Source organism: Rhinolophus ferrumequinum, chromosome 6, assembly GCF_004115265.2.
Source record: "Rhinolophus ferrumequinum isolate MPI-CBG mRhiFer1 chromosome 6, mRhiFer1_v1.p, whole genome shotgun sequence".
NCBI lineage: Eukaryota > Metazoa > Chordata > Mammalia > Chiroptera > Rhinolophidae > Rhinolophus > Rhinolophus ferrumequinum.
Genome location: NC_046289.1, coordinates 51095863 through 51119703, shown reverse-complemented (window position 1 = coordinate 51119703; position 23841 = coordinate 51095863). Strand labels below are relative to the sequence as shown.

General features: G+C 38.8%; 1 protein-coding gene and 1 pseudogene across 1 annotated transcript in view; both read left to right on the top strand.

The window, feature by feature from the left end:
* The first annotated feature begins 8668 nt into the window (after positions 1–8668).
* On the top strand, positions 8669–8763 carry LOC117024254 (uncharacterized; annotated as a pseudogene).
* A 5791-nt stretch (positions 8764–14554) lies between these two features.
* Positions 14555–23841, top strand: part of LIPC (lipase C, hepatic type) — a 148546-nt gene continuing 139259 nt past the window's right edge. The window contains exon 1 of the mRNA XM_033108661.1: positions 14555–14569. The gene's annotated coding sequence lies outside the window, so the exon portion shown is untranslated. The remainder of the gene's footprint in view (positions 14570–23841) is intronic.

The following is a 23841-nucleotide window of genomic DNA, read 5'->3' as shown; positions in this document are numbered from 1 at the left end:
GGTTCTGTGAAATACCCTGAATTCTTAAACGAAGTCCTCTTTCAGCTTAGGCTGAGGCAAGGTGGTTTCTGTTATTTGCAATCAATACCGTCTCCCTCCCTCAGTTTATCTATGGGAACCTCCCACATGCCATATAAGTTCCTGTGTGACCTGGCCCTGCCTTGGTCCCCACCTTGTCACCCACTGGCATCCCAGCCAGGCTGGGCTTCAGCAATTAGTGCCCACATATCTTACTGCATCTTGTCTATTTGCACTTTCCAGGCTGCTCGCCAAACCACTGAGCTCCCTCCCCAGCCAGAAAGCATAGGCAGGTAAGAAAAAAGAAAAAAAAAAGGGCTGCAATGATCTGCTGACTTCCTGCTTTACTTTCAGCCTTGCATATGATTAAAGCTCTCAGACACAGTGCCACCTGGGATGCTGGGAACTGCTCTTTCTAACCCATGCTAGCCAGAACGGACTTTGAGCTTTCAGAGAGCAGGCTCTCCTGGGCAAGCCGATGAGGAAGACGAGGAAGATGAGTTTCGTTGCTGCAGCTGAGGTATTGTTCTCTTAGATTTAGCTGCATTCTTTATTGGTAAGGATTTCCTGGTCTGGTAGTGTCCAACATCCACACACTTAGTGAGCAATCAACACCATGGTGAAAAGAGTAGGTCTGGGGAGTTTTTTGTACTGAAGGGCACAAGAAGTGAAAGATGAGAGCTCCTGGGGAGAGGAATACATCACCTCCCAAAAGATTTCCTGAATAGCAACAAATGTGTGCATTTCCATCCTTCCTAGTTGAAAGGAATGGCAAATTGTGATTGTTGACATATAGCGCATAGGCAGGACCTCACAAATGTCATCTAAGTAGGTAATGTTATCGTTCCTGATTTACAGGTAAGCAAACTGAGGTACAGAGGTTAAGCAACTTGCTGAAGTGACACAAAGACAAAGTGGGCCTCTAGGTACAAAGTTAGTCTCCTGGCTCCAGCAACTAAGCTCTAAGCCAGTGGTTCTCAGAGTGTGCTCCTGGACCGGCAGCACCAGCCCACATCCGGGAGGAACTGGTTCGCTTGGTCCCCAGTCCAGACCTACTAAATCAGACACTGGCATTGAGGCCCCGTAGCCTGGGTATTAACAAGCCCTGCAGGGGTTCTGATGCTCACTATAAACCCTCACTCTTCAACATGGGTCTCAGTCTTGCTGTGCGTATCACATCACCTGGGAGCTGATTAGAAGCGCAGACTCTCAGGCCCTACCCTACATCTAGTGAATCAAAATCTGCCTTGTAACATCTCCAGGTTATTTGTTTGCACGTTCAAGTTTAAGAATTAAAAAGGGCAGCTCTTCACTGTGAAGTGCAAGCAGTTGGCCCTTAATAAAGTGTCATTTTTAATCCTGTTTGAGGTCCAGAAAATGAGTGTGGAGTCGAGGGAGACTACCCCCGGAGGAAAAACAATGAGGTTGTTAAAGATTTCTTTGTGAACAATACTTTTCCTTTTTTTCTCTCTTTTACTTCATCATGTAAGGAGGTAATTTAGTGTGAAAGCTTTTTTGTTGTTTGTTTTTATATTTAAGTCACTTTCTTAAAATACTTAAATTGATCTTATTTTGAAGCACTCTTTTTATTAAGCTGAGGCAATATCTACATTGATGCATACATAAGATGCTTCTAACGCCCGGCGGGATATATAGTGCTTCTTCCCTGAGAGCAAGTTGCATAACTTTGAGCTACGGAGGTAACTACCATGGCTTTCACTGACCTTCCAGGAAAGTCAGAGGGTGACAATCACTCAATCCCGGCTTCCTCCTTCCTAATAGAAACTGCAATCTACCTCATTAAACATAACCAGGCTTTAGAGGAAGCTAACCTAACCCACTGCCAGCCCCAGGGCACATGCTGCCTGGTTTAAGTAAATGAGTCATGGTTGTATTTTTCTTCCCAGCGATTGGTTTAGAACTAGGCATGCAAACTTAATCCTAACCACTGAGATAGGAGGAATGAGGGTAAATGTTTCCTCAGTCTTAAAAGGACCTTAAAAAGGACCGCTTCACACTCATTAGAATAGTGACTATCAAAAAAGAAAAGAAAACAGCAAGTGTTGGCAAGGATTTGGAGAAATTGGAACCGCTGGGCACAGCTAATGGGAACGTCACTGTGGAAAACAGTTTGGTAGTTCCTCAAAAAATTAAAAGTAGAATTACCATATGATCCGGTAATTCTACTTCGGATATAGAGCGAAAAGAATTGAAAGCAGAATCTCAAAGAGCTATTTGTATTGCCATGTTCATAGCAGCATCATTCACATAGCCAAAAGGTGGAAGCAGTCCAAATGTCCATCAGATGAATGAATGAACAAAATATGTTTTATACATACAATGGGATATTATTCAGCCTTAAGAAGGAAGGAAATTCTGACACATGCTACAACACGGGTGAAACTTGAGGACATTATTCTAAATGAAATAAGCCGGTCACCAAAAAGACAAATACTGTGTAATTCCACTTACATAGAGGTACATAGAATAATCAAATTTATAGAGACAAAAAGTAGAAGGATGGTGGCCAGGGGCTGGGGTGATGAAGGAATGGAAGTTATTATTTAATAAATATAGAGTTTCATTTGTGCAAGATGAAATAGTTCTGGAGATCTATTACAGAACAATGTGAATACACTTAACACTACTGAACTGTGTGCTTAAAAATGGTTAATACAGTAAATTTTATATGATATGTGGTTTACCACAATTAAAAATAATTTTTTTTTTAAAAAAAGAGACACAAAGAAGAGACCATCCTGTTTTCTACCTCTGGATATTATCAGATCTTCATAGGGTGACTGGTATAACTGCCAAAATTTTGGGACCCTCTCAGAAGAGAAAAAGGATGGGGAGAACACAAATTTTTGATGATGACTTTTGAGTCACTGCATTAAGAAGCCCTGATCGGTCTTCTCTTGAGGATTCTTATAATGTGAAATGATGTTTCTTATTACTTAAGCTGCTTTGAGTTGGGTTTTCTGTTACTTACAGCAGAAAGTAGTCTAACAGAGACAGGGTTCTAAATACCTGACAGGAGGCAAGCAGCTGGTAGGGCTCATGAAGACAAAAAGGCCTGGCTTCGAAGCCTTCAGTTCTCTGCCACAGCAGTGAAATTGTCTGGCAGTGGTTAGAGAGGACATTTCCATGCCCTAATTGCTCATAATAATCAGTTTTTTATTTTCCAGATATTTCTATACAATCTATGTTTTTATAAATAATCACAACGTTATCATAATAACCCCTTGGATGCCTATCATATCATAGAATTTAATGCAGCCATTAAAATGATGCTGAAGGGGTTTACTTATTACCATGAAAAGCTTCTTACTTGTGCATTAAGTGGGAGTAAATGCAAGTTACAAAGTGGTACGATTCAATTTCTTATGTATTAACTTCAACTAGCTATAGATCAGTAGGCAGACAGATAACAGATGAATGGATATAAATATACAAATTAGTATGTCAAGAGAGCAAACAAAATATGAACTGATTTTACCTTGGAGTTGGGGGGTATAGCTGTTTTATTTTCTTCTTTTTGCTTACATATTTTTTTAAATTTTCTTCAATGAACCTACTGTATTTTATGATAATGAAAATGTAGGTCTTTTTAAAACCCTAATGTATTATTTTAATTCACTTTACTCATGGATACATAATTTTTCTCTATAAAGAGCTGAATATTAATTCCCTGTGTGTCTCAGCTTTTTATCTTAACCGTTTAGAGACGCCATTTTCATAATGTATGAGAGAGGCCCCTACCCCTCACATGGTGTCTACTGATCATGATTAACAATGTTGATGACATGGGTTTATTATTCCAGACTCCATTATTGTACTGCGGTGTCCCTTGGGTAATAATATTCAAGGGCTGTGGCACACTTTGCCCCTCACTAGGTGACCCTATTTTGCTATGTATTTAGTTCTTGGACCTACTTTTAATAGCTTCAAGGTCTTCAGGCATCCCTCCTTAGCTGTCAGTGTCTGTCTGTTACATACCTCCTCCTCCCCTCTAATCTGCAGCTTCCACTATATCGAATCCTTGGAGGTCAGATGAACTCCGTGGTTATCACTGAGTATAATGTAGGAGTCGATATTTTCTGAGTGAAGCTCAAGGAAGCTTTTTGATGGGGGAGGCCCAGAGCTTCCACGCAGAGGCTTCCTTACATCTCGGTTGCACACAGCCTTTTTTGGCTTGCTGCCTGGTTCCTACATGTATTCTAAGTTGATGAAGATGCTGGAGAGCAGAGTTCTGCATACGTGAAGTGAGAGTATTTCTGAAAACAAATAGCTACTCACTTAAGAACTAGCACGACTGATTCTCTGGACATCTCGCTCCAAAAGGAGGTTTCAGATGGCAAGAACAGAGCCAACTGAGATCCCTTCTATCCCCCATCAAAGTGAGGTTATTTAGGTTCACCACCTGGTTATTAGATTCGCCAGATGGCAAGCCTGAGTAACTGCTCAGAAAAAGAGTCACTAGCCAATCCATTACCCTAGCACAGTCGATACCGTGAACTTAACATGGGATGCACATACGAGTACATAATATGGGTAATGAGGCATCACAGAACCATCATAAAGGCAGCCATCTGCGCTCACGTGGGGCAGGGCTGAAGTCGAGGCGTGGGGGTGAGGGAGGCAGGAAGCAGGGTGTGCACCCACCTGTGCTGCTGGTCCACGGTATTAAAATATTGTGTGTCCATCTCTGGGACATTTTTCACTCCTGCCCAACCTTACTTAGTTCTTGGCGGGGAAGGAGGGTTGTTGTTGTCATTATTTTTAATTTTGGTGAAAAAGTAATGATATTTTTACACCAATGTAGGAAAAATAGACCTGTGACGAGAGGTAGATTTTAATACTTCGATAGTTCTAGCCCAACTCTGACAGTTACAAAAACAGCTTTCCCTGAGGAAATGGTGTCTATGTCTGGGTGGGGTGGGATGGCTGTCCTCTGAAACAGGCTTCTGGCAGAAAAGCTCCAAGATTCCACTGGAGCTGACAGACTAGGACCTGGGCACCACAGAGAGGAAGGCCCAGAGGCGTGGCCTTAGAGTCAGGCGCTGTAAGTTACATGAGGGCAGGGGCCATGTTTTCTCATGGTTAATACTCATCTTGGCTGCGCTCTCTCGTCACTCACTGACCCTCACACGCCCCCATCCTGTGTTCATCAGCATTACACCATCTACGCCCTGGTACTGAAGTATCATGTTCAACTTCTCTGTTCCTTGTGGAGTCATCCACACTGCAGGGATCGCAGTCTCAATAGTCTAATGCCTTTTAGCTCCCCTGTCTTGATCTTCTCCCCTGACTTCCTCCAACATAATTCCTTTTGGGGAGCAACCTGAAATAAGTCTTTCTCAGATGCCCACAGTGTTGGCCCCCAGTAGCGTCCCTGCATGTTTCCCATCCAGTGTGGCATGGAGCACAGCAAGACCAAAACCACGGAGAGCTTAGCGTCAGAGAATCAGTGGTAAGCACCGGTCCCAGGAGTCTAGCTGGCGGAGGCCAAGGGTCAGTGAGATCCAGGAGTGATGCATGAAACATGAACGACGGATGGGGAGTTGGGAAAGTGGATGATGTTACAGGGGCGAGCCGAAGGAAGGCCATAGTTTCCTGATTTGTCTGGCGTAGGAAAGCTGTTATATGGCCAGGTGTGACTGTCTCCTCTTGCTCTACAACGACTTAAAGGCACCACCTGTCACCTGGCGGATGACTGACTCAGCAGCCTGGAAGTTCACAGGGGGCCAGCCTGCCTTGGACACAGCCCTGTTGATTGGAGCCAAAGCATCTCACACAACAGTGATAGGTTAAAGCCACCAGATGTCTTCACACCCTAAATCACAGAGAAAGTTGGATGGGAGACGAATAATTGACAGTGCCCTTGATCAAAACAGACACCTCGTCACAGCATATTTAGTGGAAAATATATGGAAAACAAAAGCTGAAATCTCTATCCAGCCTGCAGTACCTAATACATCACTGCCAAGAAGAAAGTATTTAATTAAATCCTCCTTTAAGTTATGCCTGGAGTAGGTACTATATGGAAGAATTAGACAACAGACCAACCTCCAAGTTTATGTACAGTGCCAACAACCCTGATTTAAACAACAAACACAACACATCAACCCAACAAATAATTATCGAGCACACCTACTATGTCCCAGGCACCAAACTAGGTTCTGACATTACACCAGAGTTGCCCTTTAAAATTTCCAAAGCAAGGTTACATACACAATCAAATCTGATCTTCATAAAACAAAGTCACATGAAGTATTATTATTCCCATTTTGAAGAGGAGTAAACTGAGGCTCACCAAGGTTAGATGAAAGGTCCAAGGTCATATGACTAGTCCTTAGTACACAGCATGGGTTCATGACCACATAAACTTTTCTACACTGGGAAAGAATCTTAGGAAATACTTGTCTTTCACGCCCTTGGACACCTAGGACCCTGTCTTACCTGTGCCAAAAGTTTGGTCCTCAATCTCTACACTCACTCAATCTCAGGTGTCTGTGTGCTGGACCCACTACACTTCTTTCTTAGGAAGGGTAATGTATCAGTAAGGATATGTTTGGCTTCAAGCAACAGAAAACCCAACTAAGAGTGGCTTAATCAATAAAGACCCTTCATTGATAAAGATGAAGGGAATACAGTCAATAATATTGTGATAAGTTTGCACAGTGACAGATGATTACTAGACTGAGTGTGGCAATCACATTGTCAGGTGGATAAATGTCAAATCACTCTATTGTACAACTCTACTAATATTGTCTACCAACAATACTTGAATTTTTAAAAAGTATTTAGTATGGCTAGATTTCTACTGCTGATTTTTAACTGTTCTATTTCTATTAGGCAAAAGGGAAGGACACGGGTTTATAGGAAGAGGATACCCATCTCCCAGAGCTTACACAGAGCAGGTACTAACACTGCCCACTGGGTTTATAATGAGCCTTTGCAGGGCTTCCCATGGCTTTCTAAAAAGAAATCACATGCTCTCTCCTATACAGAGATGCCTGGTTACCAGCTCTTTCAATGCATTGTTTTCTGTTCCCCAACTCAGACACCTGTGTTTTTTATTTCAATTAAATTTCCCTGCTTTGGGACGTCTATATGGATTTCACTTTTTTTTTCTTCCATCAAAAAGTCCAGAATCCTGTCAGATGTCTCCAAGGAACTTATATGTGTCTGCACAAACACATGGGGATCCTTAGGAACTACAAATTATCAACCAGGAACAGCTGAGTGTCTTTCAGAATTCTTTACTTTCATTGAGGCTTGTATTTACCTTTTATTTTAACTGCTTTCAAGCCCATTCTCTTGAAGTAACTTGCCTTACTAGGAACCGTGCTTATTTGTTCTTGTTGCCTCCCTCATTCAGAAGAACCATCAATCAGTTTCTAAAACAAGGCAGCTTCTGTGCAGAGTCAAAAGCCACCACATCACAGCTGATGGCAAGAGAATGCACTGGGCATTGTTGTTTGTACACAGGCCTTCATCTCTTTGAGAAGTACCTCTGTTTGAAATGAATGAGGCAGACAAGAGGAGTGGCTTCTAAAGCAACTATCCTCCCCTGGGCTTTTCTTGTTGAAAGTCCTGTGTAGCACCGTTATTAGAAAGTAAAAAGAATAAAAGGCCAAATTGAGGTGGACTACTGGTTTCCTATACAATAGACTCACACCTGGCCTCAGCCAGCTCTGTGTGGCTGGACACTTGCTTTTACTTTGTAGATTTGGGTTTGCAAGGTTAATGTGAAAGAGGCTGTTTATTTTCACCCAGTAATTATACATAAAAGTACCTAAACTTTACTCAACAAGAGCCCAGCCCAGAAGTATGACAGGCTCCTGTCTTTTCTGGTGCCTCTAACGGGTGTTATTTCAGGGATGAGTAGAGCTGTCATCACTACTGTTGCCATGGTTATGGCTTCTGGACCAAGGGACTGGCTGAACCTTGGCCTAGCTCTTCCACTCCTTTTTACCATCTCCTCTGCAGCAAATATGCCTCCTTCTTCCCTGATCCATTTAGTATTTGGCTAGAATGTTGGAGAGCACATAGTTTTCTGTGGTACTTTAGTCTCTTCTATAAAACCTTCCATAAATTCTTAATGACCCTAATGTTGATTAGGGCCTAAAGCCTTGGGCTAGTGGAAAAGTTAAAACAATGTTCTGGACTCACAGAAATGACCTACCTAGTAAATGGCTTGAGGATAATCACCTTCATCTTTTGTCTGCAGAGGGTTTGCAATGATGGCTTGAGAGTTCAGAGCCAAGTTTCTGGCCCATGATGGGTATGAAAAGCATAGTAAAACATGTATTTGGTGTGTCACCTCATTCATCAATTCATCTTCTTTTTCCCCACCCTATTTTCCGTAACGATATTTCTTTTTAACATGTCTTGCATTGTTTGTATCTTTAAAAAGTGCCTTAAATCCTTTTGAAGCAAGGATAAATAGAAAGTATATTACTCAGGAATCCATTACACTCTTGCTATTAGGATAGAAGATAAAAAGCTTTTCTGAAAACAAAGGACTTTCTGTCCAGGAAGGAAAAACAGCATAATGCAAAGCACCTAGAACATATTCTGTGTGAAAATCAAATGGAATAATGCAAATGTATATTATCTGTTCCAAAAAATATGTACATGGCCCATGCTTCAGCAACACATATACTAAAACTGGAACTATACAGAGCACAGTCCCTCTTGAAGGATGACAAACAAATTCACAAAGCATTCCATATTTTTAGATGTTGGTCAAGAGTACAAACTCCCAGATGTAAGATACACAGGGAGTTGTTTCTGGAGATCCAAGATGGCGGAGTAGAAAAAACACTGTGCCTGCTGCCTTCCATGAACACATTAAAATAATGACTAAATTGTAGAACAATCAACCTGGGAAACCATCTGAAGACTGCCTGAATAGAAGTTTTATAACTAAGAATATAAAGAAGCCACGTCAAGACTAGTAGGAGGGGTGGAGATGCGAAACAGGCTGGCCCAAACCTCTGTGCGGTGGTGTTTGAGAACTGAGAGGGATATCTCAGCCATGGAGGTTCTCCCCAGAGGAGCATGAGACGCCAGCCCCACACCAGCCTCCCCAGTCCAGAGTACGGGTGCTGGCAAAAGGAGTCCCCACAACATCTGGCTGTGAAAAACAGTGGGGATTCCAACCATCCGGGTGGGACAGAAGGCTGTGGGGAAACCCGGACGTCCTCTTAAACAGCTCGCGCAAAGACTCTCACTCGCAAGTACTCACCTTGGGCTCCGGCAGACAGACAGTAACACGGGACACATTGAAGGAAAACGGGGGGCAGACTGAGGTGTGTGGCTTCCAGATGAGGATGGAGGGCAGTTGCCATTTTCCCTGTGTGGGGCCCTTTGCCTGTGCTGCCAGCAGGCAGGAAGCCATCTTTCCTGTGTTGAGCCCTCCCCCACAGGCCAAATCTGAATCTGATTGGCCTGGTGAGCTCTGCCACTCCACTCTGCTGACTCACTGAGACCCCGCCCCACCCAACTCCCCCAACACCACAGGCACTTTCTCCCAGAGCAGCTAGCCCTGCCTGCATTGCACTCTTTCTTGATAAACTATCAGAATCCACAAGAACCAGGCAGGCAGCAGCTGGCTTCAATGTGCTCTGAGATTTTTGCTGAGTCACTGCAGGCTCAGCACTGGCACCAAACAAGAGTCTGCATTAACTGGGTAACCACAACTCTTCCCACTCTAGTGACTCCCTAAGATGCTGTCTCACCCAACTCAAGTACCACATGAGGCTTTATCAGGGGCTGAGCCTTAAGGGAGCCAGCAGGTGGCAGCAGGCCTTGGAGTGTCCTGGCTTTTCGTGGAGGTACCCCAGGCCCGCTACTGGTGGCAGCCATCCTGAGATCGAAGTGTGGCCTCCAGGATTGGCACAGGCAATGAACAACTGTGGATGGCTTTGTATTAGGTTGGTGCAAAAGTAATTGCGGTTTTTGCAATTATTTTTAATGTTTTAAACTGCAATTACTTTTGCACCAACCCAATAGCTCCTACCATGTAGTCCCTGGCTGGTCACAGTCAGTGGGTGACCTGGGCCTGCACTGGAGCCCCTCACAAGAGGCCCCAGAAGCAATATACTTGGAGGTTGGCCTCAGACCACTGCAAAGCAACACCCAATTAGCCCTACAAGTGGCGCACCCAAAGATGGCCTCAACAGGCATGAGGAGCCATTGGGGCAAATCTCACTGAGTGGGGTAAACTCCCCACACAGCAGCCTATAAACTGTGGATATGGCCAAACCCCACAGCCAATCAGTCTGAAGGTCAATACCACCCACTGATGTGCCAGCTCAACTATAGCAGGAGGGCACATACAACCCACACAAGGGACACTCCTGGAGCAACCAGAGCAGGTGATGAAGGAGACTGTGCCAGGGCCCCACAGGCAACTATTACATAAGGCCACTCGGCCACTACTAGGAGACATAGCAGATCTACCTAATACATAGAAACAAACAGGCAGGCAGTCAAAATAAAAATAAAAATAAAAATAAAAAAAGAAATACATCCCAAATGAAAGTACAGGGGAAAAATCCAGAAAAAGAACTAAACGAAATGGAGGCAAGCAACCTATCAGAGACAGAGTTCAAAACAATGGTTATAAGGATGCTCAAGGAATTTAGTGAGAACTGTAACAAAGAGATAGCAGGCATAAAGAAAGGACATAGCAACCATAAAAAAGAACCAGTCAGAAGTGAATACAATAACTGAAATGAAGAATGTGCTAGAAGGAATCACCAGCAGACTAGATGAAGCAGAGAATTGAATCAGCAATTTAGAAGACATGGTAGCAGAAAATAGCCAATTGGAACAGCAGAAAGAAAAAAGAATTTTAAAAAATGAGGATAGTTTAAGAGACTTCTGGGACAACATCAAGCATAAGAATATTCTCATCATAAGGGTACCAGAAGGAGATGAGAGAAAGCAAGGGATTGAGAATCTATTTGAAGAAATAATAACTCAAAACTTCCCTAACTTGGTGAAGGAAATAGACATATGAGTCTAGGAAGTGCAGAGAGTCCCAAATAAGATGAACCCAAATAGTCCCACACCAAGATATATTATAATTAAAATGGTAAAGGTTAAAGACAGAGAATCCTAAGAGCAGCAAGAGAAAGTCTGGTAGTAACTTATAAGGGAGCTTCCATAGATTGTCAGCTGATTTCTCAACAAAAACTTTGCAGGCCAGAAAGGATTGGCACAAAACTATTCATTGTGATGAAGAGCATTCATTGTGATGTGACCCTCAACCAAGATTACTTTACCCAGCAAAGCTATCATTTAAAATCAAAGGACAAAAATAAATAAATAAATAAATAAAATCAAAGGACAGATGAAGAGCTTCCCAGACAAGAAAAAGCTAAAGGAGTTCATCACCACCAGTATTATAAGAAATAGTAGAGAGATTTCTTTAAGATAAAGGAAAAAGAGATTAAAATTATGAATAATAAAATGGTAATAGCTACAAATCTATCATCAATTATTTTCAATGTACATGGATTAAATGCTCCAATCAAAAGACATAAGAGGGCTGAATGGATAAGAAAACAAAACCTTTACATATGCTGCCTACAAGAGAATCACTTCAGATTGAGACACACACAGACGGAAAGTAAAGGAATTTCATGAAAATGGAAACAAGAAAGAAAGAAAGAAAGAAGGAAGGAAGGAAGGAAAGGAAGGAAGGAAGGAAAGAAGAAAGAAAGGAAGGAGGAAGGAAGGAAGGAAGGAAGGAAGGAAGGAAGGAAGGAAGGAAGGAGAGAGAGAGAGAGAGAGAAGGAAAAAAAGAAAAAGGAAGGAAGCTGGGATAACAACACTTATACCAGACAAAATAGACTTTAAAAAAAAGGCTGTAACAAAAGACAAAGAAGGACCCGGTAATCCCACTTCTGGGTGTTTATCTGAAGAAACCCAAATGCTACTTTGAGGGTCATGTGCATCCATATGTTCATTGCAGCATTGTTTACAGTGACCAAGATGTGGAAGCAGCCTGGGTTCCCTCGATGGAAGAATGGATAAAGAGGAGGTGGTACATATATACAATGGAATATGGATTGGCCATGGAAGGGAATGGGTTCTTGTCATCTGCAGTGACATGGATGGACCTGAGGGTATTGTGCTGAGTGGAGTGTAAGAGAAAGACAAATGCAATGTGATTTAGCTTATATGTGGAATCTAAAGAACAAAATTAACAAACAAAACAGAAACAAACTCATAGATACAGAGAACACATTGACAATTGCCAGATGGGAGGGGTGTTGGGAGTGAGTGAAAAAGGGGAAGGAATTAAGAAGTACAAATTTTTCAAATATATGCCAATGGAAGGAGAACTGACTCCGGTGGTGAACACACAATGTGATGTAATACATTCAGATGATGTAATACAGAATTGTACACCTGAAATCTATGTAACTTTACTAACAATTTTCACCCCAATAAACTTTAATTTTAAAAAAAAGGGAGTACAAATTTGTTGTTATAAAGCAGTTATGGGGATGTAGGGTATAGCATAAGGGATATAGTCAATAATATTGTAATAACTACATATGGTTTCAAATGGGTACTGGATTTGCGGGGGTGATAGATGTGAGTGGGCTGGTGGGCAGGGTGAAAAAGGTGAAGGGATTAAGAAGTACAAATTGGTAGTTACAATATAGTCATGGGGATGTAATGGACAGCATAGGGAATATAGTCAATAATATTGTGATAGCATGGTATAGTATCAGATGGTTGCTGGACTTATCATGGTAATCACTTCTTTAGGTATATAAATGTTGAACAACTGTGGTGTACCCCTGAAACTAATATGATATTATATGTTAGCTATATTTTAATAAAAATCATTTTAAAAGATAAATAGGACTTGGGGATCTAACGTATAGCATGGTAACTATAATTTGCAATACTGTGCTATATACTCGAAAGTTTTAAGAGAGTAAATCTTAAATGTTATTACCATATACACACAAAAAATTGTTTGTGTGCAAGTATGAAGATGTTAACCAACTTTATTGTGGTAATCATTTTGCAATATATACATGTATCTAATCATCACATTGTACATGTTAAGCTTTACATATGTTATATGAAAACTGAAATTTATGGCACAAGAAAGGGATAAGAACAGGGTAGTCCTAAACTCAAGAAGCCCCCAGAATAACTAGGGGCCTGCTATATGAAGTCGCTCACACGGGATATCTGGGCAGTACCTTTAGACGCCTCAGGTGGGTGATGTGGACGTGCCGACCATAAGGGAGGTGCTTGGAACCCCTTTCTTGCACACAGTTCTACAAATGTAGAGTTCTAAAAGCTCTACAAATACATGCTGAATACATGGAAAGGTAAGTAAAAAAATTATATCTGGGTGCTAAATAAGTTCACAGATAATCTTCAAATTAATCCAAGTAGAAACAATTTAGCAGCAGCCAGAAAAGTGGAGGCCATAAAGGGCGTTAGTCCTTTTAATCCTCTCAACAATACTTTGAGGTAGATGTTTCTATCTCCACTTCTTTTCAGATGAAGTTATGAAAGGTTAAGTAATTTGTGCAAGACTACGTAAGTAGTAAGTGAATGACCCAGGACTTAGGTTGGAGCTGTCTGATTCTAAAAATAGACTATTCCTTTATTCTCCTCCAATATTTCCCAAGCTTTTCTAATGTTAAGAACTCTAATCTGAGGTCCCAGACCCAGTGTATCTGAATCTCCAGGGAGAGAGTTAGAAATGTAGGTTTAACAAGAGACAAAATAATGATTATTATTAGAGAGGTTTGAGAAAACTAATCTATTGCATCAGGTGAGAAAGAGACCCTTATCTCCCTCTGAGTGATCAAACAGAAGCCAAAAGAGATTGGACGCCATCACAAAAACAAATCATGTTATTCTAGAGTTTATCAGATTATAATATTAAAGAGTATTTATTCTTCAGTTTGGTAATATAGCATTGTCTAGATACTAAAATACCAAGACCATTTTAGAAAGTTGAAAATGGGCTGTAATTTAAACCTCAGACTTTTTTAGGTTTCTACTCTGTCCCTCTTGGTCCTCTGGAGCAGAAGTGAATAAGAACTCCCTTTCTATTCCTAGCAGCTTTAATTGAGCAGAGGGTTCAGTTGTGCAGAGGCTGGAGAAACTGCTGGAGGGAGAACCACAGGCTGAGAATTAGTCCTCATGTCTGGTTGCCCTCCAGATGGCTTTCCTTGGATGAGCAAGTTACATGATCCAGGAAGTAGAAAATCCATCATTGCTTGGTTTGTTTTTCTTAGTTTCAGTTTTTCCACGCCTGCTGAGAAGAGCCGAAGCTAACCACGCCTACAGCTTCAATAGACATCACGAGAGAAAACAACTTATTTGTACAACCTAAACAGTTAATTAATTAAATGGAAAGCAAAGCTCTGATTCCTGACATGGCTGAATTTAAGTCCAAGCTGTGAAACTACACAGTGCAGCCAGAAGTGAAGACGGACCAGTTGAACTGAAACTGAGGGGCACTGGAGCACTGCTTCTCAGCAATTTTATTGTAAGTTATTCCCATCATCTCAAAGAGAAATTTGAGATAAGGTTAGAGAAAAGTATGGAGCTGATTACTCCCATTTTGAGCATGGATCTTTGGTTTAAGGAATTTGCTTTATATACTATTGCCAAGAAACTTATTTTGAATGATATTTCCAGGCATGATGTCTAGAAGAGCAAAAAATGACAATTATATTTTACAAATAATAGTTTAATATACTTTTATTCCTGAGTGTTTTTGATCTCATTTAGTCTTCGCAACAACTCTGTGTGAGGTTGGTACTCCCATTAACACGATTTTACAGATGAAGAAACGAATAACTTCCTCACACAGGAATTAACTAACTTACAGAAGGTCCACAGCCGGTAGCTGAGAGCTCATTTCATATCACTAAACTTTCAGCATCCCGAAGGAGTCCATATTTTTAGGCCATTCAGTTCTCAAAAGACAGATTCCCACACTGGGTTAAAACATAAGATCCCGGAAAATATTTGTTGCTTAAAAATAGGTATCTATAACAAAAAGATGCAGAAATGCTAAAAACAACAAAGTTTTATTGAGGAAACTCATACCAAAAAAAGTTGATAAAGTTGATGTCACATAAAAAGATTTTGAAGTCAAAAGGTGGAGGAAGGGTGGAAAGAGGCTTCTGATTATAACGAAAGATATAAAATCAACAGTGAAGGTATGGATTACCAAAGTGAGAAATGCAAAGAGAAATAGAATTTTAAAACAAAATTGTTATGGGAGGTGTTAACTCATCAAGCTAAGACAAAAATTAGACAATCTTAAAAATTAAATAGACAAATTTAAAGAGACGAAGATTTAGAAGACATTGAAGATGTGACAAAAAGAGATATAAATTTGAAAAGTAACATACAGGCTATGAATACTATACAATTAATAAGTTAGAACCAGTAGATATATATTGAACTTATATTGAACTTAATAATAACATAGACTCTATATTTTTTTCAATGTATAGCGCGTTGATACATACAAACTATCTCTCAAATAAGTCCCCAAAAATGAAATGAGGAAAATTATATAAATATATTTTCTGAACACAATGCAATAAAACTAAATGTTAACAATATAAATAAAAATAATGAAAGGAGCCTTGGGCAAAACAGTAATCTAATCCACAGGCTTGTAGACAAACAGTCCAGAGTTTGGATTATAATCCCATCCCTTACCGCTGTGTGACCTGGGCAATTTATTAAACTTCTCTGAACCTTGGATTCTTCATCTAAAAATGTAGCTCAACTTTGCAAAGTTGTTATGAATATTAGTTATAAAGTTTGTAAAACTAACATGATACTAAGACTTAAAAGAAAGCAGCTAAAACCAAACATACAGTATGATGCCATATTTTTAATATACTCACATTTCATTTAACTAGAAAAAAGGTCCAGATTTTTGTTGATTGAAAGCAAAAGTCTGAAAAATATACACCTAAATACTAACAGTGGTTATCTCTATCCTCTAAGATGTCTGGTGATTTTTATTATTTTGCTTTATTTTTCTACTATAAATATATAAGTGTACAATAAAATAATAAATATGAAAATAAATATGTACTTCTTTAGAACATAGTACAAGAAGAAAATAAATATTAGTACATTTAGTGCCCTATATGTGGTAGTTGCTGTAACCAAGTAGCCATTTCAGTTGTTACCGCTGTCATCCTCTTTATTGTAAATTTTAAAATACTCTCAATCTCTCTCTCTATATATATATATGTGTATATATGTGTGTATATGCATACATATATACACAGAATATATACAATATATTTAAAATAAAGTATAAATTTAAATTAATTCAATTTAAATATGAATTAATTCTTTCACAACGTTGAGTTCGTTTTTTTTCAAAATGTGTCAGAAATCCACAAAAAACCAAAAAGTTGATATTTTGACTGTTTTATGCATTTAATAATAACAATTTAAGATACTTTGTATATAAATGACATTATTTTATGTATAAAAATATCGGATATATTCATTCAGATGTATCCGACTGGCAGCAAAAGGGTTAATTATAAATTTAAATATAGATTATATAAATTTATTTATTTAAATATAAATTATATGTATATTGGGATAACTGACAGTTTGAATATGGACTATGAAATTAGATGATCATATTGTATCAATATGAAATCTCTTGATTTTCTTAACTGTTAAATGTCTTGATTTTTATTAGAGAAATTGTCTCAGTAAATGTAATTGAAGTATTTAGGTAGGTGGGTATGTATGTATGTCTGCAAGTAATTCTCGAATGGTGCAGAAAAAAACTCATATAGAGAGAATGAATGATAAAATACTCAGGGAAAATATAAACAAACAAAATATAAACAAATGGTCAATCTGGATAAAGGGTGTACAGGAGTTCTTCATACTAATCTTTTAATATTTTTGTAAGTTTAAAATTACATAAAAATAAACATTTACCACAAAAACAAACAAATGGGTGACAACTTCTCACAACAGCAACAAAAGTTCTCCTAAGCAACAAAGTTAAGTAGGAAATTAAGAACATGATAATAACTTTGGAGTATTATAAAACTGAAAACACCATCTATCAAAAGTGAGGGGTTATGAACAAATCAGGGCCCAAAATTAAAGATGGAGATGCATTTTAGAAATATAAAATAAGTGAACTAAGCACTTGATTTAAAATTTTATAAAAAGAAGAGAATCAACATAAGGGAAAATAAAAAGAAAATAATGAAGATGAAGGACAGGAATAAACTGAAAAACAGAAAACCAGTGGATATAAATAAATTTAAATGCTCATTCTCTGAAAAGATTATAAGATAGATTAAACCCCTTGGAAATATAGTAAATAAAAGAAAAGGTATATATCAACAAAATAAAAAAAACAAGACTGGTGATTTAACAATTGATATAAAGGATTTTAAAATATAAATGACTACAATGCACAATTTATGATAATCAATTCAAAATATTTAGCCAAACAATACAAAATATAAACTATAAAATTGGCAAAACAAGATGTAGAAAACATGAAAATAATGATGAAGGAGAAGGAAATTGAGAAAGTTATTAAAGAAATACCTCATCCACCAAAAGAAATATGACCTAAATAAATTTACTGAGCAATATTTCTACACAATCAAGAAACAAATTTTTCCATATTGTGTAATCAGTTCCAAATCATGGATAAACAAGACCTGATACCCAATTCGTCCTAAGAGATAAGTATCATACTCATCCACAAACCTGTGAAAAATACCACACACACACACACACACACGCACAAATACATCTTAGGATGACAAATGTGCACCATTGCCAATACCAATAAAACTGGTTTGAAAAGATTAGAACCTGTCTCAGGCACATAGTAGATTTTCTAAAAATAGTTGTTGGATAAGTAAATAAATGAATATATGTGTACATGAATGAAGAGATTAATGCAGTCAATTAGCAAAGTCTACTAAGGGATGAGAAGCAGGAATGGCTTGTGTATACCATCTATTTGCTAACTCTTATTAATCACTTCATCCATGTCAGGCCCAGTAAACATAGGCAGAAAAATCATTTTTATTATAACTCCACTCACAGACTGCAGCTGTAACAAGAGCGCATGGTGACCAATAAAAGTAAATTCTAGGAAAGCTGAAAGATTACAGCAAATTACAGAATATCTTTTATAAAAGAATTGCTAGTTTTTGGGGTGATGAGACTTAAAAGAAAAATTGAAGAAATGAAGGCACTAAGGATTTGAGAGTGACAGAATATACCATCCCACAATGTGTCAATTTGGCATAAGGATTATTTTGAGCTAAAAGCATTTGGAAAAAAGATTCAAGAAGGGTATCCTAATCTCCCCTTTTCTTCCAAAAATTCCCCAGTGAAAGATGCCCTCCCAGTACGGGGGGAAAGGAACGTGCTTCAATAAGGAATAGAGCCGAGAAAATACTGTACAAATAGACATTGTTACAATAATTCTGATCTTCTTTTAGCCTTCCTGTATAGTTTACTTTCCCACAATTGTCTCTTTTTGTTCAACCCAGTATAAAAAAGCATGTAGATTTTGCCATTTCTTTGGGTCTTCATTTCCTTATGAAGGCTCCTGTGTCATGTAAAACATACTACCAAAGTGTATGTTTTTCTCCTGTTAGTCTGTCTTATGTCAGTTTCATTCTCAGGGCCCAGCCAAAAGAGCCCTAAGAGGGTAAGGCAAGATTTTGTCTTCTCTAGAGGATTGTTCTGGACAGAAAAGACTGATGAATCTGACTACATGAAAATTTAAAACTCTGTTCAACCAAAAACTCCACAGGCAATGTGAAAAGACAAACTGCAAACTGGGAGAGGATATTTGCAAAACATGTAATACAACCATAGAAAATTACAATCAGTAAGAAAAACACTAATGAAATAATAGAAAGATAGGCAAAAGATATGAACAAACAATTCATAGCAGAAGAAATTTAAATAACCAATGGCACACATAAAAAGATGCTCATCCTTACCAGTAATTAGAGAGATGAAAATTAAGACAATGAGATAACATTGTACATTAATCAAACAAGTTAAAATGAAATACGAGTAATCTAACACTATCAAGTGTTGGTGATGATGTGGAAGAATTGGAGAAACATTCACATTTTGATGATGATGTGTTCATTAATGTAACCATTTTGGAGACTAAATTGTCAACATCATGCAATACTGAAGAGATCCATTATCTTACAACCCAGTAATTTCACTTCTAAGAGTAAACTCTAGAAGCTCTCACTTATGGACTATGCAAGTCCATTGCAACATTGTAATCGTAAAAAACAAACAAACAAAAAGTAAACCACACAAATATCCATCAACAGGACAAATTGTGATACGTTCACACAAAGGGGCCATTTATAGCAGTTTTAGCAATAGAGGTAAATCTCAAAAATGTAAGGCTGAGTGTAAAAACAAGTTGCAGATAAACAAGAGTATCAAAATGTGTAAATATAGAAAATAATGCCATATATTTTATAGCTACATACATATGGTGTAAACATATACATAGGTGAGAATGATAGGCACCAAACTCAGGATAGGGTTACCTCTGAAGAGGGGAAAAATGAGATTAGATTGGGAAGAGTTACATAGCTATACAGGTATTCTTCTTAACAAAGATAGTAAGCATATATGGAAAAATGTTAGGAGTTGATTAACTTAAGTACCAAGGTGATATTCATAAATGTCCACTACACTGTGTACTTGAAATCATTTAACAAATTTTAAATGAGCACCTCAATTTTAAAATATACAATAAATACAAAGATATATAAACTAGTATACACGACATATAAATATCATTAATTGGTAATACATAAAGAAAGAAAATGTCCAATAAAAATGGGAGTAGTAGTAAATTCACCTTTAACTCACCATTAAGAAAACAAAATATACATGTACCATTTTGGCTTATCAATTCAGCATGAAATTGCAAAAATGTTAATAGCTAATGTTAACAAGGAGAAAGGGTGGAGTGAGTGGGAAAGCACATCCATTCATTGTTGATGGGAACTTAAAATAATATAAATTTACCTAATTTAGCAGTATATGTGAAAAAGCAAAATAAAATACACACACACATATATTTATAACCTTTGCCTCAACAATTCTACTTTAAGAAATTTAAGCACAGAAGGTGATCAGAAATATGGACCTAGATTTATGTTTAATTATGTTTATAGCAGCGTTATTCATAATAATGATATCTTAGATCCATTAAAGTTAATAGAAAAACAATAGGGAATTAAGTCAATTATGGTACATCTATAAATGTAATTTATAGCTACTTTGAATAATATTTTAAAAGAATATTTAATGCCACTGAAATATGTCATTAATATGTTGTTAAGACAGGCTTTTAAGAGTTTGTACAGTATGTTTGCAGTTACATTTTTTTTAAATAAATATATAGACAGGAAAAATAATTTGGATGTATCCACATCAAAATGTCAACAGTGGTTACCTCTGGATGGTAAAATTATAGACCGTCCTCATCATGCTTTTTTAAAATTAAATTTATTGGGGTAACATTGGTTAATAATGTGGGAGGGGTTTGCTCTTCATTTTCTTATTGTGATAAAGTTATTGATTTTACAATAGAAAAAGGTTTTAAAAATAAAACACTCACCAAAATAAGCTTTGGTTGATTAAAAGCTTAAATATAAAATCTAATTATGGAAGAATTTGCAAAACACTGAAAAAGTGTTTATCACCTCTCTGAGGGAATTTTAACTTTCTTGGCTTTGAAGCAACTTAAGTCATTGCACTATAAAAATTAGCATTACTAAAGATTTTTTTAAGAGGGAGACTATTTCTATCAAACATTACAAAGAATTAAGATCTATCATAAATAGCTAATTCAAATTTGTAAAACAAATGTCAAGATTCCAAAAGATAAATAGGTAAAAGACAGGACCATTCCCATAAGGGAAATACAATTAGTAGACAAACAGTGGGAAAATGTTAATTCTCTCTAGAAATCAAAGAAATGTAAATAAAAGCAAGCAGTCCTAAGATGACAATCTACATATTCTACAAGAACCCTGCCCCCCCAAAAAAAGTTGAATGTCAATATCCAATGCTGGTGACGCTGCCCAGAAATTGATTCATACATTCATTTACAACCCTTTCACTCCCACCCATTAAAATTTTATTTGCCTAAATAAATTGATGTTTTTATTACCATTAAGAAATTTATTTATTACCATTACCGTTTTTGGCAAAAGCAAAATGGTCCCTCCTCATCTCCTGACTTCTAAATTTTGGAACTCCCATGTTTCAGCTCTTTGGCCCCTTCCCTTTTCCATCCAGACGCACTGTTTGAAAGATGTCACCTATATACGGGGTCAGACAATGAAGTTTGCATTGTCTGAACTTGTTGCAATGATATTGCTAGCCTTTTTTGATAGCTCTTTTGATAGAGGGATTATTCATTATGAATTTGTACCAACTGAACAAACATTTAACCAAGTTTACTATTTGGAAGTGCTGAAAAGGCTGCATGAAAATGTTAGATGACCTGAACTTTTCACCAGCAATGCATGGCTCTTGCATCACAACAATGCACCAGCTCAAATGGCGCTCAATGTCTATGAGGGAGTTTTTAGCCAGTAAATAGATAACTGTATTGGAACACCCTCCCTATTCACCTGATCTGGCCCCCAATGACTACTTCGAAAGGAAGACATTTTGATAACATTCAGGACAACAACAGCTCTGATGCCCTTTCCAAAAAAAGAGTTCCAAAATGGCTTTGACAGGTGTACTAGGCTCTGGAATCAGTGCATAGCTTCCCAAGGGGAGTACTTCAAAGGTGACTGTATTGATATTCAGCCATGAGGTATATAACACTTTTTCTAGGATGAGTTCACGAACTTAATTGTCAGAACTCATACTCAGACCTCTCTCCTCATGAGTCTCCAGGGAGAAAGCAAGACCAGAGCAGAGATGTTTCCTGTGCTCAGGGGTGAAGTGGAATCTGAGGACAGTTCAAGGCTCCAAAGTCATTCAAAGGGCCAGTGAAGACAAGAGGGAGCAACAAAGAAAGTCAGTCAGAGAGACACCTAAAGTGAGCTTCATCATAAAATTAATCCCTTATGTTAATCGAACATCCCAGCCCTTATGTGCTAGGGTGAGGTCCCCAGGAATTTCCTAATTGCAGTAGCCCTGGGCTCGCCTGCATGCCACCAAATCACACTGCCCTTGACCCTCACCTCCAAAGCCAGAGGGAATTATTTTTTGAGGTTGTCCACTCATGTGGCAGCCTCCTCCCTGAAGCCTGTAAACCACCTAATGTGGACACCTCAGCACTCCCTCCATCCCTTTGAGGAGAACCCTGCTCTGCTGGGCCCTGTGGCCTTTCCCTCTGCTGGTGGCCACTTGGATCCCTGTGGTGACAAAGCATGTCCTGCTCTGAGGCCAGAAGCAGGACTGCTAGTGCCCCCAAGTCTCACAGGATCTCTTTGATCCACTAACATATTCATCCACACGACTTCCCATGTGTCGTCCCATGTGTCATTTTGACCATCCTTCATTTTCGTGAGGTAGGTATCACACGTTTCCTTATCTCCATTGTCTACAGGTTTAAGATTTCCCCGAGGCAGAGCTGGGCTCAAACCCATACTTTCTACCCTTAAATCCATGTCTCTCTGCATGGCACCAAGTTTGGCCAAGATTGGGTCTTGCTACCATTTCAACCTACCATTAACAGCCTACCATTTCCTTGTTTTATATTGCCTGTGAAAAATGAACAAGGGAAGTTGTTTGTTGTTTGTTTGTTTGTTTAATCAAGAGCTAAGAAAAGCAGTTTTGCTTTAGAGATATGATAGCAAGAAGAAAGAGTCTCTGAAGGCAGGGAGCCCTCTGTAAATCTGATTGTGTTCTCGCAGTTCCAAGATCCCAATTACACACTGGCTGACCTCTGACATCTAATCACTCTTGTTTCCTAAGGCATCAAAAGGACGATTTTTTCCCCCAAGAGTCCTCCGTGTAGCCTGACAGTCAGATGAGGTGATTGGAATGGAATTGTGGAGTGAAAAATGGTTATCTCCAGGGTATCACTCCAGTGGCCATAAATTTAAAGGAAGCCTAAACCCAGCAGTTGTTTGGTCCTCCCCTCCCCAAACTTGGCCTCGAGGTAAATAAAACTCCTTCCCCAGCGTGCCTCAGTCAGAGCAAACACCTCCTCCCCGCAGAAGGCAAGCAGGCAGCTAAGGAAAGGGGAAGAGTGCCTGCCGGACTCACCTGAATAATCTGACCGTTTCTCAAAGCAGTAGAACTGAAATTGGGAACGATGAGGTCAAATCCACGCAGGCATCCTGACCCTGAGACATGCAGGAGTTCCTTTTGGGGGTTGAGGGGATCTCCCCTTCACCACACCCAAAAGGAAAAAACGAACTTCCTGAAGGCGGATTTGCACCATCTCTACCCTGGGCAGGCCTGTGTGGAAGATGTTCTCTGGTGCCCAGTACACACTGCCCCCCAGGGGCACACGGACCCTCTGCCCCTTGGACATGGGCCCTGGATTCTCAGGAGCATCAGGCTGGGGTAGACTCACCACCAGTTCCTAGTCCTGACTCTGGCGGTTACCTCTCCAGCTATCCCACTTAGAGCCTGTTTTCTTTGGACATTAACCTGAGAAAAGGAACCAAATTTTACATTTAAATTCAGGGTTAGTTGGTCCAAGACAGGTGATGGGAATTACTCAAAAAACAAGAAAGCAAAAAAAAAAAAAAATTTTGGAGG